Here is a 16,794-nt window from a genome sequence, read left to right as displayed (position 1 = left end):
AGATACTGGCGGGCTAGTTGTAACACACTATTTAAACAACAACTATACACATTGAATTTCAGAAAACGTATAATTTCTATCAATATCTAACATTCTTAAACTTTTTAGGAGAGTTTTTTTTTTATGGCTGCAATTACATAATTTCAATAAAAAATACTTCTGAGAGAGAGTATGGAAGTAACTCAATACTGAAATGATTAAAGCTTAGAGCATCATGCATCAATCTTAGTTTCAATTGAAAATAATACACAAATTTAACAATAAAATAGATCAATCAATGAAATCATCTCTTTTGATTGAGAGATAGCGAAGATCTCACGAAGCAAATCGTAACCTCACGCATCTTATTCAAAAACAGAAGAAGTTTAATTTGCTTATCGCCTCGTAATCTCACATTCACATTGTTACCCGCCATTCTTATTCATCTGACTACATCCAATAGCCTTTCCGATACCGCTCCTCACAGACGTTGAAGTAATAAACGGCTAACACAACAGGAAATTAAAGGAAAGAAGCCAGCAAGAAGAGAGAACTGATAAAACCATGTAGTCCAACACAGTTGGGTCACAAGCAACGAATGCAATAAGGAAGAGACGTAATGAAATCCCTATCTCAGACATTTTATCGCGAAAATATTCTCATTAGAGCGGGAGATAAAGACATTGGATCACGAGAGGAAGAGAATGCATCAGGCTGTTATCCACGCAATTTTAGTATAAATAATAGCTTGGAGCAAAACGTATAGAAAACAAATTTTATTAATTACTTTCGGTTCAGAGTAGGGAAGATTTGTTTTTGTTAAATTGGGTTGACTTATTTTTCTGAAATTGAAGCACACTCATGTCTTTCTAAAATTTTCATAAATTTGGTACGGAAGTATTAAGATTTAAACTTATGAGTTACAGGTTGCGTATAAAATATTTATGATTTATGAAATTTTTAAATCCCTATCACATCAAGTTTTTCTCCATTGGTACAATACTAGCTAAAGGCAGGCTGGTGGTCTACTGTGTCATTTGGTATGTCAGTAGTCCCGTTAAACACATGCATGTTAAAAAACCAACTGTTTCTTACAGGGTGCTTATAAAGTCTAGTACAGACTAAAACTATTATGAGCAATAAACTATTAAGATTTATGCATTTTTTAAAACGTTATCTTATTAAGTTTTTCTTCATTGGTACAATATTATTTAAAAGCACGCAGGTGGTCCATTATGTCATTTGATGTGTCAGTAGCCCCATTAATGAACCGAAGACTGGAAAAAACACATGCATGTAAAAAAACCAAATGTTTCTTCTTTACGTGCTATGATTGGTGAAAAGATGATGTCAAAGAGTGTATCAGCACTAATAGGTTTTTTAATGATGAATAAACTTCGGAATCGCTTAAAATTCTTAATACACTGTAACGAAATTCTTAAACTTCATTCAGACTAAGCACTGCATAGTTGAGACATATTTTTAGTAAATTGCCACTTTTTTTTTGTTAATAATAGAACAAGTATAATTTGTAAAACTCGCATATTAGGGATACTTGATCCCTTCATTTAGAGGGATACATGATCTCAGGGATCGAGAATCCATATGACAATATAAACACTTAATTGTGTTTATATTGTCAATATAACTGTTGTTTACTTAGTTGACATTGACTTTAGACATTCAAAACCATGTTAACATAATAAAATTTATCATAGTATGAGTGATAGATTTAAACAATCACTGCTGTAAACGCGCTAAACAAGTAAAACATCAGTTTGCACTTGTAACCCTCATAACACCTCAAACATCTAAACATAAACGAACTCTACTGTTGTTCTGATCAGCCAAATGAGCTTGAACAAGTTGAAATAGATGACAAGTTGAAATAGATGAAAAAAATGATTTTGCTCTAGTTAGATTTACAACAAAAAAATGAGTTATCCATTATGTAGACCCATTAGCGGATAGAATGTAAAGTTGGATTTTTAGAGTTTGAGAAAAGGTTTTCTCTAAAGCGAGAAGGTAATATGCTTTATCAATAGTTTTTTCTTGAGAAATTGACAAAATGTGTTTAACTGCACGCATCCAGTTGTGTTGAGCAAAACTTCAAGAACTACAACAAACAAATTGTTTGCATTTGACTTTCAGGTTTTGAAAACATATGATAGGCTTTCTTTTCTTCTTTATGAGTACACTGATACTTACATTTTTCTTCCCTCATTTTAAAAATTAATTCAAATCGATAAAACTCATAATTTAATGATTGTGAGTCAAGAAGCAAATAAGTTGACTTTTGTGCTTGTCATCCTACTTTTTTTATTTGTTGTAATTTTAGCTTCACTACGCTACTTTAAAAAAATTGTTAGTTTTATTTATTATAAATATATTGTGTGTGTGTTCACAACTGTATTGGAGAATAAGTAACTGATCAAAAGTATCATAAGTTTATGAAAGTTGTGTACATTTTTTTTACAAATGTCCTAGTGGAATTTAAAACAATGTTGTTTTGTGTTTACATTATTATAATTTGTTAAAGAAAATTAGAAATAGCCTTCTTTTTTAGAAGCATTATGTAGAAAACAAAAATTTATAAGTAAATTGCTGAAATAATGGAAAGTATATGTATTTTCTCTGTGGGATCAAGTATCCCCATGAAGGGATAATGTGTCGCTTGATGTGGGGATACATGACCTCTTTCTGAACTTATTGAAACAAAATATTTTACGAAAACTATCTGTTTCATTTAAAGTGAAAAAAAAAGTCAGATAGAGGAAAAACTTACCTTTGTTCACGTACTTAAAAAAAAAGAAAAAAAAAACCTTTGATAATTTGCAGCAGAGAAAAAAATTTAAAACTAAAGTGGGGATCAAGTATCCTCAGTCTCCCCTACAGTAAAAACATGCTTAAAATGTAAAATTATTTAAACTTTTCTGTTTTAATGAACGCTGAGCAACTTTGCAATTTTACCACATTTGGAAAAACAATTGCCTTAAAATGTATACTAAACAACTTCTGTGAGGTATTCATTGAAACTAACACTTTAACTGATTATAAAAGAACTATGAATCAGCAAATTTCCCAACGATTTCAAGATAATTAAATGATTAAGTCATGAATAAGTCAAGAATGAAGAAAGAAAAAAGAATATGATTTTAGCACATAGAATTCAGACTTTATAAAGATAGGCTGTCCAATGTAATAAAACGAAACAACAATTAATGCCTCGAATAACTAAGAAAACTTGAAAATTTCAAAAATATTTTGATGAAAAAATGACACACATGCGAATCCCTAACAAGGACTTAATTACCAAAATAATTTCTACAGTAACGCAGGCAACCTATATCTTAAGAATATCGTCCATGAAATGCAAGTTATGTTAAAAACACATATTCACTCTAAATTTCAGGAACAAAATAATAAAACAAACGACTTTCTTCTGTAGCCATTTTATTCCAATTCTAAGCACAAATCCCTCAGCACTTTTGATCACTCGAGATACTATGTTTTCATATCCCTATGCACCCTTTGTTATGCAGAAACCAACTAATGAGCCGTACAAATCCGTCTAATTTCCTAATTTCTTTTCCAGTTAATTGCATTAGAAATGCGTTATAAGAAAGGAAAAAAATATAAATTAGAAAGTCAGTAAGTAAAAGTATCATTGTCCTTAAGCTAAAAAGAATCTTATCTTTCAGAGTAAACAAAAAAGAGAAAATCGGAGTAACAAACAGGAAAGCTGAACACGAACAATAGATTTCTTTGCATGTTATCTCATAACGCTGTTATTTACTCTCAGCAGCCCAAACCACAATAATGTAAATGAATTAGGCAAAGAAGGGAAAAGAAATTTTAATTTGTGGCGTGATTCGGAAAAAGTTCATTAGCATTACAAGTGTTGGCGGTGCCCCCTTTGAAAATTCATAACAAAGCAGAAATTAACCAATTTTAAGTAAAGCATGCCAAGAAGAAAGAATATTAACTATTTGAGGTGTAGTTTTCTCTTTAGTTCAAAATATGCAAAATGTGAAATACCTATGATAGTTATCTACATAATTATACGCTTTAAATAAAAATACAGATTGTCCGAAAAGTCCATGACACACGTTAAAAATTAAAAGTAGGCGTATGAATATGAAGTTTGCTCCATAATACTTCAAAGGTTCAAAATGTTTTTATGAAATCGTAAAAAAAGGGAAAAATACGAGAAAAAAAGAAAAAAAAAGAAAAAAAGGGAAAAAAGTGAAACAAAGAAAAAAAGAAGAAAAAGAGAAAAAAATAAAGAAAAAAGTAATAAAGAAAAAAACATCTCATTTGAAAGCAGTGTCATCATAGTAAGAAAAACAAACGTCATGTGAGGTGTTCAATCATTTTCGTAAACGAAAAACAACACCTTTTATTACCAGAGCTCAATGTGTGCACCGTACGCCGCTCAAGCAACATCTAAACGGTACTCAAGTTTATCCGAAATCCATAAACGGTGTTTGTACACTGAATTACACCAATGTTCCCAATTGGAAGCATTTAAGTTTGATATCTTATAGAAAAAACATTTTTTTCTCACATATGTGTTCATTAACATTCATTATTGATCGGAAATTTCAGAAGCATTAGACTTTTTTTTCTTTTAGGTGTTTAAAAAAAATTTAAAACATTTTTTAAAAATTAATCTCATTGGAGATTGACAAAAATGGATGTATTTGGGAATATTTGTGGGGAACAGTTATTACAAAGGAGACAGTGTGAAACAAAGGGATGTGAGTGAACTAGTGCCATAAGAACTACTCCTTCCCATAGCCTTGAGCTCCTTCTTAGCCTACTTCCGCTACATAAGCAAGTGGAAATGGAGGTGATTCTGTATGCGTACCGCCTCAAGCTCATGGGTCTCTGGAAGTCCTCTCATTACCAGCTTCTGTACGATAAACTGTGTGCAAAGACTAGTAAGCATCCTTACTTTATGATGCCTTCAGACTCTATGTTAAAACAATTCAGCTTTAATGCCAATTACAACATTGTGTTTCTGTCAAGAGAGCAATAGAAAGATGTACAGGATATCATTGGCAAAGCGCACGAAATCTGGTTTACAGATGGTTCCAAGACTGCGTCTGGAACTGGTTCTGGTGCATACTGCAGCAGCAATAACACAAATATGTGCTTCTCATTAGGGAAGCTTGCTACTGTCTACCAGGCAGAAACTTTAGCCATATTGGCTTGTGTAAATAACTGCCTAGAAAGAGGCATAAGCGGGAAGGTTATCAGAATATTCTCTGATAGTCAAGCTGTGTTGAAAGCCCTCAATCGAGACTGCTTCCCTACCAAAACCGTTTGGGAGTGCCATAATGCACTGGTAAGACTAGCTGGCAGTAATAGGGTTTCCCTTTACTGGGTTCCTGGTCATCGTGACATTGTGGGCAACGAATTGGCAGATTAGTTTGCTAAGCATTACTCCAATGCACCATTTATGGGACCCGAACCTGCCCTCTGCCTGCCCTACAATGCAGTAAGGACTACTGCAAAGAACCTTCTTATGAATGAATCCTATGGCCTGTGGCTTCAATCCGACTCTCAAAGACAGGCCAAAACTCTGAACCAGCAGCCTCCCTGGCTTAGAGCCAAGGAATTGCTTAATTTGAGTAGGAATGAGATCAAGAAGTCTAGTTGGGATACTAACTGGACACTGCTCTCTTAATAGGCATCTTAATCTGATGGGTGTTACCGACAATCCTTCGTGTAGAGGATGTCATGTGGGTGATGAAAGTTCAATTCATGTGCTATGTGAATGTGACTTCTACTCTGCGCAAAGATTTGAGCACTTGGGATACCACTATGTAAATCTCTGGGAACTGCCTAGAATTTCGGTTAGGCAACTGCTGAAATTTATTTCTGTTACTGGGCTCCTTTAGTAGTCTAATAAGGGATAGTACAATAGACCTGAGGTCTCAGTGCTCGCGTTCGTTTTCAAACTTTTAACTTCATACTTCATAGTATGGGAAGTATTTGAAACTGTCTCTATTTCTTTGAATCACCCTGTATATTTTAAAACTAAAAACCAGAAATTTTGAATGAATGAATTGAAGACTAAAACTGGAAAATGCATTTTTTCTTGTCAACACGAAGTAAATGCCAAGCATTTCACTGTCGTAAACAATTTATGTGCCTATACCCCCCCCTAACAGTAGTAAAAATAACGTTGTTAGGGTCTGCCAGAGGAGCAAATGTTAGAGCCCGTGTGGTTGAGAACGTAGTAAGTGCCATTGAAGTTTTTTGAAGGTTAAGATCTTGGTTGGTCCAAGTCCTATTGCAAAAAAATAGAAAACGCAGTAAGTGCCACGATCCGCCTGGAATCTTATTTTTGATGCCCTGTAAAATATGTTACATGGCACTTATTGCGTTTTCCATTTTTAGTCTTTAATTAGCTTGTTTAATAAACCTACAAGCATTATCTACCCACAAATAAAATAAAATGGCCTATCAAACAAAGAATATTTTAAATTTATCTTCTTCTTTCCTTAAAAAAATTAAATAATAAAATCAAAAGATAAATAAAAAAAAAAATAGTGGCTACCGATTGCACGATACACCACCAAGCTTGGAAGCCAATGCTGCAAAGATTTATATTTGCTCGTATTCTTTGGTGTATTTTTTTTTCTATATATGCATAATGTACGTGTAGCTTTAACGAGATCAGTTTTTTTTTCGATCCCCTTTCCACCCGTATGCTTTCAGTTAATGGCAGATATAAATATCGGACCGAAAAACATATCCGAACGAAATCAAAAAGCATTAGTACGAAAGATGCTGAGGGAAAAATGTAATTGAATGAAAAAAAAAGTAGATAACTGAGAGGTAAAATGGATAAAATGGTGGGATATTACTGAGTATCTTCAGATTTTATCGTTCTTCCATTCACATTCTAACATGTAACGCGGCCAAGTTAATGAATCAGATAAGTAGGATTTTTTTTTTCTCTCTTACGATATCTGGTTGAATTTTATTACTCTAAACTATGCGACATTCATTACAATTCTTAACTTTTACCCCACACAAAAAATAACATTTCTGATAAAGTAACGTGGAATTTTTATCAGATTTTTTGGGGTGGATACAAACCAGAAAAAAGGGAGTAGAAAGTAGTAATCTATAAAACGGAAGGAAAAAAAGAGCAACGCTATCTTTGGAATTATTTGTCATTTCACATCTTACAGATCTTACTGATGGGGAGTGTTATCTCTAAACTTTTAAGAAAATAAAAATAAACTTTGTCATTTATCTTATTATTTTTTTTAAATCTATGATTAAGTAAGAATGAAAAAGATTGATAAATGTATGACTGCATTTAAAACTGTTAGTTGTGTAATCATGTAACACAAGTAAATACGCAAAAGAAAGAAAGGACAAAATGAGTAAAAGTTTATAGCAGATAGTTTGAATGTTTTAAATATCACAACCTTTTTTTTTTTTTAATTTAATCTACACAGATTTGCTAAAATTTCCGGTTCATGCAACGCTTTTAGATGCATTTAATTTATTTTTTTTAATTCATTTTTAAATTTTTTTAAAAATTATTTTTACTTTTGTTTGTTTGTTGTTTTATAATAAAGTATTCTAGTTGGTTTCTCACCATTATTATATTAAATATAGCATGAAAGTGTAAATTTGTCACGAAACCCCACATAAAGTTGCTAGTTTTAAATTTTTTATCAGTTGAAACTGAGCTAAACTGAGTTTGAAGTTTAATAAATAATTTAATGTAAATAAACTAAAAATCTCTTAATTAGAGTAAAATATAGTGAGCATGATTTTTTATGGCAAGTTTTATTATTTTCTTTTACTAGAAAACTCGGTTCGCATTTATCATTTAAAGCGAAAATGTATTGTATTAGTATGGTTTTGTGAAATTTCAACGTACAAGGAAAACATATCTACATATATACTACATGTGCATGTTTTTTTGGAAGAAAAAAGTTTATAAACATTTCAGTGAATAGATGAAAATATCAAATCTGATATTGTGTCAACAAAACTATTAATTTATTTTCTAATGTCTGTGTTTTAACATGTTCTTCAATCAAACAGTCATTCAAAAGCGTTTACGCCTAGCGCACTAAAAGTTTCTTTCTTTTAATTGTCAACACGCGTGGTAACAAAATTGAGCTCTGCATCACCATGGAAACGATTATGCTTGAAAATGGTGGTAATAAAATGAAAATAGCGGAAGTAATACCCTTGCGTGCAGAGCTAGCTTTGTTTCCATAGCTAGAGTGTTCAGTGAACATAAGATGCTTGGCAATTTGCATCAAATAATTGCATGTTTCATTATCAAAACAACGAAAGGGAAAATTCTTTATGTATGGTTCATTTTATGTTTCATTTCAAATATTAAATCTTTTAGCAGTACAATGATTTAAAATTAAACGGTGAAACGCTGGGAGAATATATTAATAGCAATTGTTATTTAACATCTTTCAAAACCGTTCTGTAAAGCACGCTTGACGTTACTACATTAAATTGTAAAAGTTTTCTAAGCAAATGCACGTGTTGCAGTAGCCGCAATATGTTCACAACAAATAAAATAGTTTACCCTATGTATAAACTCGTTTATTTAATTACAAAACTAATTAAGTACATAAACCAATTTCTAAACAATACAACAAATTACCCAGAAATAAATTTCAAATCGAAAAACATTTACATAATAATTATTGTTGTCATCGTTTTACCACAAATTTTGATTTTCAGCAATTGGTCGTTTGTATTCATGTTGTTTTTTGCATGATTGTAAACTAAACACTATATAAAACTACTCAGACACTTGCTTCAGTTCTGTTTGCTTTTATAAATGTCGAATTGGGAATCACTTTTTCTGAACAAGAAACTAGAAAAAGAAACTTAAATTGAAACAGTTGAATATTGTAATTATATCCTTTTGTGCCTTATGGGCTAGTGGAATCATTGGTCCATATGTCCTCAGAAAGGATAATGATTACAACTTTACAGTCAACGATTAGAGGTACAGAGACATGATCACTAACTTTCTCGTGCCTCGATTTAAAGGGATAAATGTTGCACACACGTGGTTTTAGCTGGATGGCGCATTTGTCACACAGAACGTGAGACAATTAACTTACTGGAAGTAACATTGACAAAACATTAGTATCCCGAAATGGACCTATTGACTAACTGCCTCGTTCTTGACATTTGACGCCCTTGCGTTATTTCTTCATGTATGGGAAGTTCTTTGACTACGCTAATGAACCAGAAACAATGCAGTACTAGGAAGCTAACATTTAACGCGCTATCGCCGACATTCGCTGGGTGAAAACTGGACCTTCAGGTCACGCAATGTGCAATCCAAGGCGGCGGTGACAGCCACAACCCAAAACTATGTTCAAACATAAGTGCCATTAACATTATCTTTCAAATAAAAAAAACTCCATGAATATTAAAGACATACTTTATGTTAAGATAAATAAATACCTTTGTGCTGAACAGTAAAGTAAGACAAACAACGTTAGAAAAAGCACAAATTTGGCAATTACAGCAGACACGTGTTTCAGCGTTACAGGGAACGCCTTTTTTCAATGAAAAAAATAATAAGCTCATTATTTTTTGCATTGAAAAAGGCGTTCCCTGTAACGCCGAAACACGTTTCTGCTGTAATTGGCAAATTTGTGCTTTTTCTAACGTTGTTTGTCTTACTTTACATACTTTATGTGTTTTAATTCCATTTCAAATTCTCTGTCACTAAAAAAACACCTTTTATGTGCACTTTAATACGTTGAAGAATAACAATTATTTTTTTTTCTGAAATATGATATTGTTTTAAAACATTGCAACAGCCATTTTTTTCCTGCATCAAGATTTCACGGTATATATTTTTAAAAAACCATCCCTGCCACTTCATCTATTTTGTTCATAAGAATCAAAGGGGGGAATAAAATTCATTACTAGCAAACCAGTGGTTACATCATAAATCTTAAGCACTATCGGTAGTATCTACTACCTTTCCGCATAAGTCCTTCACTGACAGGAAATTAAAGAGGAAGCGAAGGTAAACACAAACAAAAAGAATGTGATAAAACAAATGGAAATACTATGAAAGATATTAAGGTATGATGAACAACTTACGGGCATCGTACAAGCGAATCTAAAATATTGCATGGTACTATATATATATATATATATATATATATATATATAGACTGGCCAGGTCGGCCAGTCGGGGATCCCCGACTGGGCCAACCGCTCAGTGGGCCACTTCAAGCAATTTTTTTTAATGAACTTAATACATTTAAATTCACACCTAACATTTTTCAAGGGTCATAAAAGGAAAAAAAATCATGCTTTCATGGTTTTTCATTTACTCTATGTGAAAAAACCGTTTGGAAACAGATTTTTTTTCCCCACGCTAAGCAAAAATAAATAGCCGAAGTTCACACGTGCGAATGCTTTCTTTTCTTATCTCCTCTCTAGTTTTTAGAGTTCTGGGGGGCCATGGCTACCGCATTGAGGAAATGGGAGGGGGCAGAGAAATTGGGGTCCGACGAGGCCTGAAAAAGGCCCGGGACGAAAAAAGAGCGTTAAAAACTTATATTTGTACTTCTATTAACAAAAATTAAAGGGGCCTGCACCATTAGACAAAGCGTACCCGGCCTGCTATAAATGTGTGGGTATACTTTGGGGTGTTGATACATGAGCACGAGCAGGGGCATACACAGGGTGGGGGGGGGGAGAAAGGACACCTGTCGGCAAAGTTCCGAGTCTGCAGGGGTGAGCAAAATATAGTGGGACCCGTAGATCTTTTAAGAGGGCGAGCCTTCAGGCTCGCCCCTTTTGTGAGTTGCCCCAAAATTTCTGTGCACGCCCCTGGTATTCAGTGGCTGCGACAGATTCAGCTAAATGCTGTCAGTAGGCACGATATTTCATTGGTTTATTGTAAATCATCGTTATACGAGTATTTTCATCTCCGAATCGCATACGGGAAAGCGAGTCTGGACTACGATAAACTGAATCTGAAACAGGACAAAATTTCGACTTAGAAGAGAGAGCTCCTGAACACAGTCGGATTTAGGACTGAGTTCCGGAGGGCTGGGTAGGGCAAGATTTCTTTTTTTTTTTTTTTGAGCTACATTAGTTGTAATCAGGGCCAGATTTATACTTAATAGGGTACCTAAGGTATTTCAGGTATGAGGTTCCTTTGTAGTCGTAAAGTCACCAACAATACTTGTCTTAAGTCTACAGTTGAGAATTTGATACAAGAACCAGTTTAGTCCAAACTTTTTTAAATTCATTTTTGCGTGTGGCCGATAGTACGTATAGAAGTTACGATGTGCAACAACGGGACACAATTGTAAGATCAGACCTCTTCTTTCTAGTAAATAATGTGGGAAAGATTTTAGCCTTTCTAACGGACACTGATTTTATTTGTTGGTCTTACCGAAAATGAGTGAGTCTGGACTTACCTGGTTCTTAGTTCTTGCATCAAGGCTTTCAATTGTGTTTTTCAGATTTAAATATCGAAAAATTGCCATACAACTCCCTTAAAGTCACTAAAGATAGCTTAAAATTTCACTTTTCGAAATTTTCATGGGAGAGTTCCGTAACCCTTTTATAAGCACTAATTTTGTAACCAATGATTGATTTTAGTTTCAGAAAAAATGCCCAGAGGGAACCAGGGTTTTCCCCAGACCAAAAAGGGGCACTGCGCTTTGAGATAAACGGGTACTGTTTAAGAGAAGTTTTGTAAAACACAAAAGGTGCTTCTTTTACTTTTTGGTTTTCTAGATGCATACAAAGTTCAAGTGTTTTCGATAGTAATTATCTGTAAAATATTGAAAAGCTTTTTGATGTTTAGTTTTAAAGGTGGATAAGTTACTGAAACGAGAGAGTGACCATTCAAAGACAGGCTTATGTGAATCTTTATCTTTTGAAATAAAATAGCTTTTGTGAAGTTTTTTCTAAACTTTTAAAGTTGATCAAGTTATGACTCAAAGGTTAGCTTAAAAGCGGAAGGGCACAGCGCCCTCTTGAAAAATATTGGGGGAAACACTCGAGAAACCTGTTCCCATTCCTTTTAATGTTTTCAAACACATTATAAGAATATGTTTTTAAAATTTCAATGCTGAAAAATTCCGAAGTAGAGTCGGCGGATTCCCTATATAAGCTAGATGCAGTTTAAAATTTTGTAGATTATACTTCAGTTTTAATTGTTTCCAACTGAAATCACTGAGCTTCCTCCTCTCTTCAAACGTGATCAATGATAGTTTTTCGTTTTTAATAGTTCAAAGTTGAAACGTTTTCGTAGAGAGCTCCCGATGCTTTCCTGTTCCAATTATTTTATCAAGGGTAACCTAAAATTTCATTTCGAAAACTTCCCATTTCTTACAATCTCTGGGAAGAGCCCTTGACTAAAATAGACTTCAATTTAAAAAATAAAAAGTTAAGAAGACAAAATCGTGGGGGAAACCCTTCTTTTTCCTCTCATCAACGTTACCGAAAATTGTAAAATTACGCTTTTTGATATCAACTTTGAAAATATCACTTGAAAGGGAACTGGAACCCCTTCTCCCGATTCTTTTCTCCTTATGCCTATGCAGATCAACCAATTTCGAAAATTTTCCAGGGGAATTAATCTGATTCCTCCTTTCCTCGTGTTTTTCCTATGTTGTCAGTATAGAAGTCTAAAGATGTGCCTTTTCAGACTGATAACCATTAGTATCCTTGGAAGGAACATAAAAAATGTGTCAGTGTTAGCTTTATTTTACGTTTCACAGTTTCCTTTGTTTAGAATTTTAAAACTTGATTTAGAAACTTAAAGGAAAATAGGAACTATCGGTGGTTTAATATCTTTGCTCGGTTCGGAAGAATTGATATCCGGTTCTGGTTAATTTAACTTTTTAACACGCTTTTATTAGCTTCACGTGTAAGTTTGTGAGTTGTGTTTTGAGTGACTCTCCTTTGGACTAAGATCTAGTGGCTTATTACTGTTAATACATTCTACTTACACGCTTTTGTTAGCTTCACGTGTATGTTTGTGAGTAACTCTCCTTTGGACTAAGATCTAGTGGCTTATTACTGTTAGTACATTCCACCACTTTATGATCGTTCGTAGCCGAGCGGTCTATGGCGCGGGTCTTCGCTGACGTCCACCTCAGCGAATCATTGGGCGTGCGTTCTAATCTCGTCTTCACCGAAATTTAATTTATAATCGAGCAACTCAATTTTCGCCCACTTTTTGTGATCGGATTGTTTTAAAATTTGGAATGCAACCTCATACTCAATGGCAATGCAATATTCTATAATCAGATTAATTTATTAACGATAAGTTATTAGTTTATTCTAATTACCACGCTTTCATTAGCTTAACTTGTATTTTTGGGTATCCAACTTCCCTTTGGACAAATAGCCAATGGCTTGCTAGAATTACTTACAACCTACAAATCGGAGCTGCGGATTGTAACAATGTTTGCACATGAATTTACCAGAAAGCATTCAAAATGTGTGTGTCTGATGCAAGTAATGCAATAGAATACTAAGATACATTCCATTATTAAAAAAAAAATCGTTTAAAAAACTAAAAAATCTTGCTTTTGTAGCAAAATAAACTAAAAAGTAAAAAATAAAAGAATAGTTAAAAAAAGTAAAAAATAGATTTAGTAGCAAAATGAATTAAAAAGTTCAAAACAATCTTTGGGTGACAAGTATAAAAAGTGATTTGACCAAACACTTTATTTAATTGAAATAATAAAAAAAAAACGTGGGGGGGGGGGGTTGTCTATTTACGTTTTGACATAGATAATAAGTGGAAGAAATTTAAGACAACTGATAAGAAGTCCCCCCCCCCACGCTTTTTTTCTATTACAGTGAAATTAAGTGTTTAGTCAATTACTTTATATACTTGTCATCCAAAGATTATTTTTAACTTTTTAGTTCGTTTTGCTACTAAAGCGTGTTTTTTTTAGTTTTTAAAACTATTTTATTTTATTTAATTTACAGAGGTGGGCAAAAATACTCTTTCGCCGACTAGGCTAAATTCAGCCAGTTCTCCCCAGTATATATATATATATATATATATATATATATATATATATATATATATATATATATATATATATATATATATACATAGGTCCAGGCGGACAGGCTACCTTTGGCCCGGTCGGCAAAATCACATTTTGGCCCACCATTGTGAATTTAAAAAAAAAAAAAAAATGCATACTGCTTCTATATGAGCAAAACTACATTGGCCCTATTCCCACTTCAAAGCTTAAATATTTATGACAGGTTAGAGACACGTATGAAACGATAAGAACTCAAATTGAAAAAAAGGAAAAAAAAAAAACAATACTTGGCCCTCACAAAATATTTTAAGTTTTTAATCTGTATTTAAATTGCATACATATATGGTACAACATCACCATTCCACGGAAGAACAAATATTTTATCAAGAGCATGACAGCTCATATATTTGATTAAAAATAATAATTTAAAAGGGTAACAAACAAAATTTTCGTACTTAAGGAATCGCAAAAGTATATTATATTTCAAAATCATTCCTTTTTGATAAAATAGATGAGCTTTCAGGTGTGGGACAAAATTGCGGTTTTTTCGTGGAATGGTTCAAAAAGGTTGAACTGTAGAATTTGGGCATTGAAATAAAGAAATTAATTTCCTTCTAACGTTGAGCAACCCATATAGTTCTGCTGAACTGGGAGCTATACTGTCAATCACTTTATCATAGTCGTTATTAAATGATCGCTTGACATGAATCAGCATGTAGTCCACAAGAAGATCTTGTCCAATGTTTGAACGTACGCTATTTTTTTATTCAGTTAATTTATTCTGCAGATAAGAAGCGAATTCACTTGCCTTTTTAAGAATGGAATTGAAATTCCCTCGTTTTCTCCCAAGTTCTAAAATTACGGTGTGAGTTTTCTTGGTGGCTGTCAAGTAGCTGTAGTGATTTGTTTCAAAACTAATTGCCGATTTGTTGATTGTGGCTGAGAGCATAACAATGACTAACATAAGTTTTGAAACATCAAAACAAAGAAATGTTGCACATTATTGAAATTTTCATCGAATCTTTGAATAAATAATAGTTTTATGAAGTGAATGTTTTATTGGAAAATAAGTTAAATATTAAAGCACGATACTTTATTTTCAGTTCGGGGAAAGTTGGGCAAAACCGTACCTTAATGCTTCGAAGTAAAATTAGGAACATTTAGATATATTACTAGGATAAAAACTAGTCAACATACTTGCTAATACATTTTAGAGACAATATTCTAAGTTTTTAGAAGTCTTAGTGTATGCGATTATTTCACTATTGATTTTTTGTGAATCTTTGCAAAATGACGATTTTGTAACATGAGTAGGTCAAAGCCATCATTTTGCCAACTATAATCTACAGGGCTATATTTGCCATGGGCAGGTAAAGAGCAGTCACAGCAAATTTTGATTTTTTTTTCATCTATTGTACTTTAGCTTTATTGATTATTGTACAAGCTTGCGTATTTGGTTTCCGCTGAAAACAAAACGTTTAATTCCAGCATTTCCCGATTATTTGTAGTGAATCCAACATGCATTTCTTCTACTGCCTCCAAACCTCATTTCTGCAGATACTGCAGTTAACCTGCCCGCAGCAGTATAAAGCACTTGATCTCCGGAAAAATATGTAAAGTATGCAATTTAATAAATTTATTCAAATTCTTAGCTCTCCTTTGGGGGTGCTGGTTTCATGATTATTTGTTTTCATTCAGAAAACGTTAATTATCTCTTTACTCCCGACTTTGAGGACGCAGCATTTCAACACTTTTTCAGCTGGGGTCACTAATTTTTGGTTTCAGTCAGGATGCCCATCGGGGGGGGGGGGGGTTAAATTTAAATTTAAATTTATTTATTGATTTATTCTTAACTTAAATTATTTATTTTATTCTGTTTACATTTTATTTCATTTATTTATTTAGTGTGTGTGTGTATGTCGTTGGCGTAGCACAGAACTTTTCAAATAAAATAATAATAATTAAAAATAAATAGGTAAAAATATTTTCAAAAAAATCAAGAAAATAAAAAAGAGAGCTAAAGAGAAAAAAAAAAGAGGGAAAGAGTGTTGAGGAAAATTCGCGCCATTGAACCTGGGGGGGAGGGGGATTGGCTTTCCTGGTTTCAGTTCATTTCCCTTTTTTGTATGTATCAAGTTTGCTTTTTGATGAAAATCGCTTGAGAACGGGAGGAGAAGCTCTGCTTATTTCATACTGTTTTTTGATATTCAAAGGGTTCTCATGTACAGGGGCGTGCACAGAAATTTTGGTGCCCTTCACAAATGACTTTTACGGGCCCCCCTTCATCTTGTTTACTTTTATGTCCCTACATTTTCACTCCGCGTTTAAAAAATCTCGGGCACTCTTCAGGGTCGGAACCGGCCCAACAAGCCTCTGCACGTCCCTGATCAGGTATAAACACCCCAAAGCATGGCCCGCGCATTTATAGCAGGATCAGGACCTCTTTGTCTGATGGTGCATGCCCCTTCAATTTTTGTTAGTAGACGAGCAAATATAAGTTTTTAATGCTTCTTTTTCATCCCGGGCACTTTTACAGGTCGCGTCCGACACCAATTTCTCTGGCCACTCCCGTTTCCACAATGTGGGAGCCATGGCCCCCAGAACTTTAAAAACTAGAGAGGTAGTTGATAAGAGAGGAAAGCATTCGCACGTGTGGACTTCAGCTGCTTACTTTAGTCCTTACATAGGATGGGGGGGGGGGGGGGGAGGACTGTTTAAAAACGCTTTTTAACCGACTTCAAAAAGGAGGCGG

At 33.7% G+C, this 16,794-nt stretch overlaps 1 protein-coding gene across 1 annotated transcript in view; it reads right to left on the bottom strand.

The window, feature by feature from the left end:
* The window catches only part of LOC129223974 (protein O-mannosyl-transferase TMTC3-like), a 182,023-nt gene that overhangs the window by 91,245 nt on the left and 73,984 nt on the right, over positions 1 to 16,794 (bottom strand). The window lies entirely within an intron of this gene.

Source organism: Uloborus diversus, chromosome 6 (genome assembly GCF_026930045.1).
Source record: "Uloborus diversus isolate 005 chromosome 6, Udiv.v.3.1, whole genome shotgun sequence".
NCBI classification, from domain to species: Eukaryota; Metazoa; Arthropoda; class Arachnida; order Araneae; family Uloboridae; genus Uloborus; species Uloborus diversus.
Note: the sequence above shows the minus strand (reverse complement) of the source record. Positions and strands in the feature narration are given on the sequence as shown.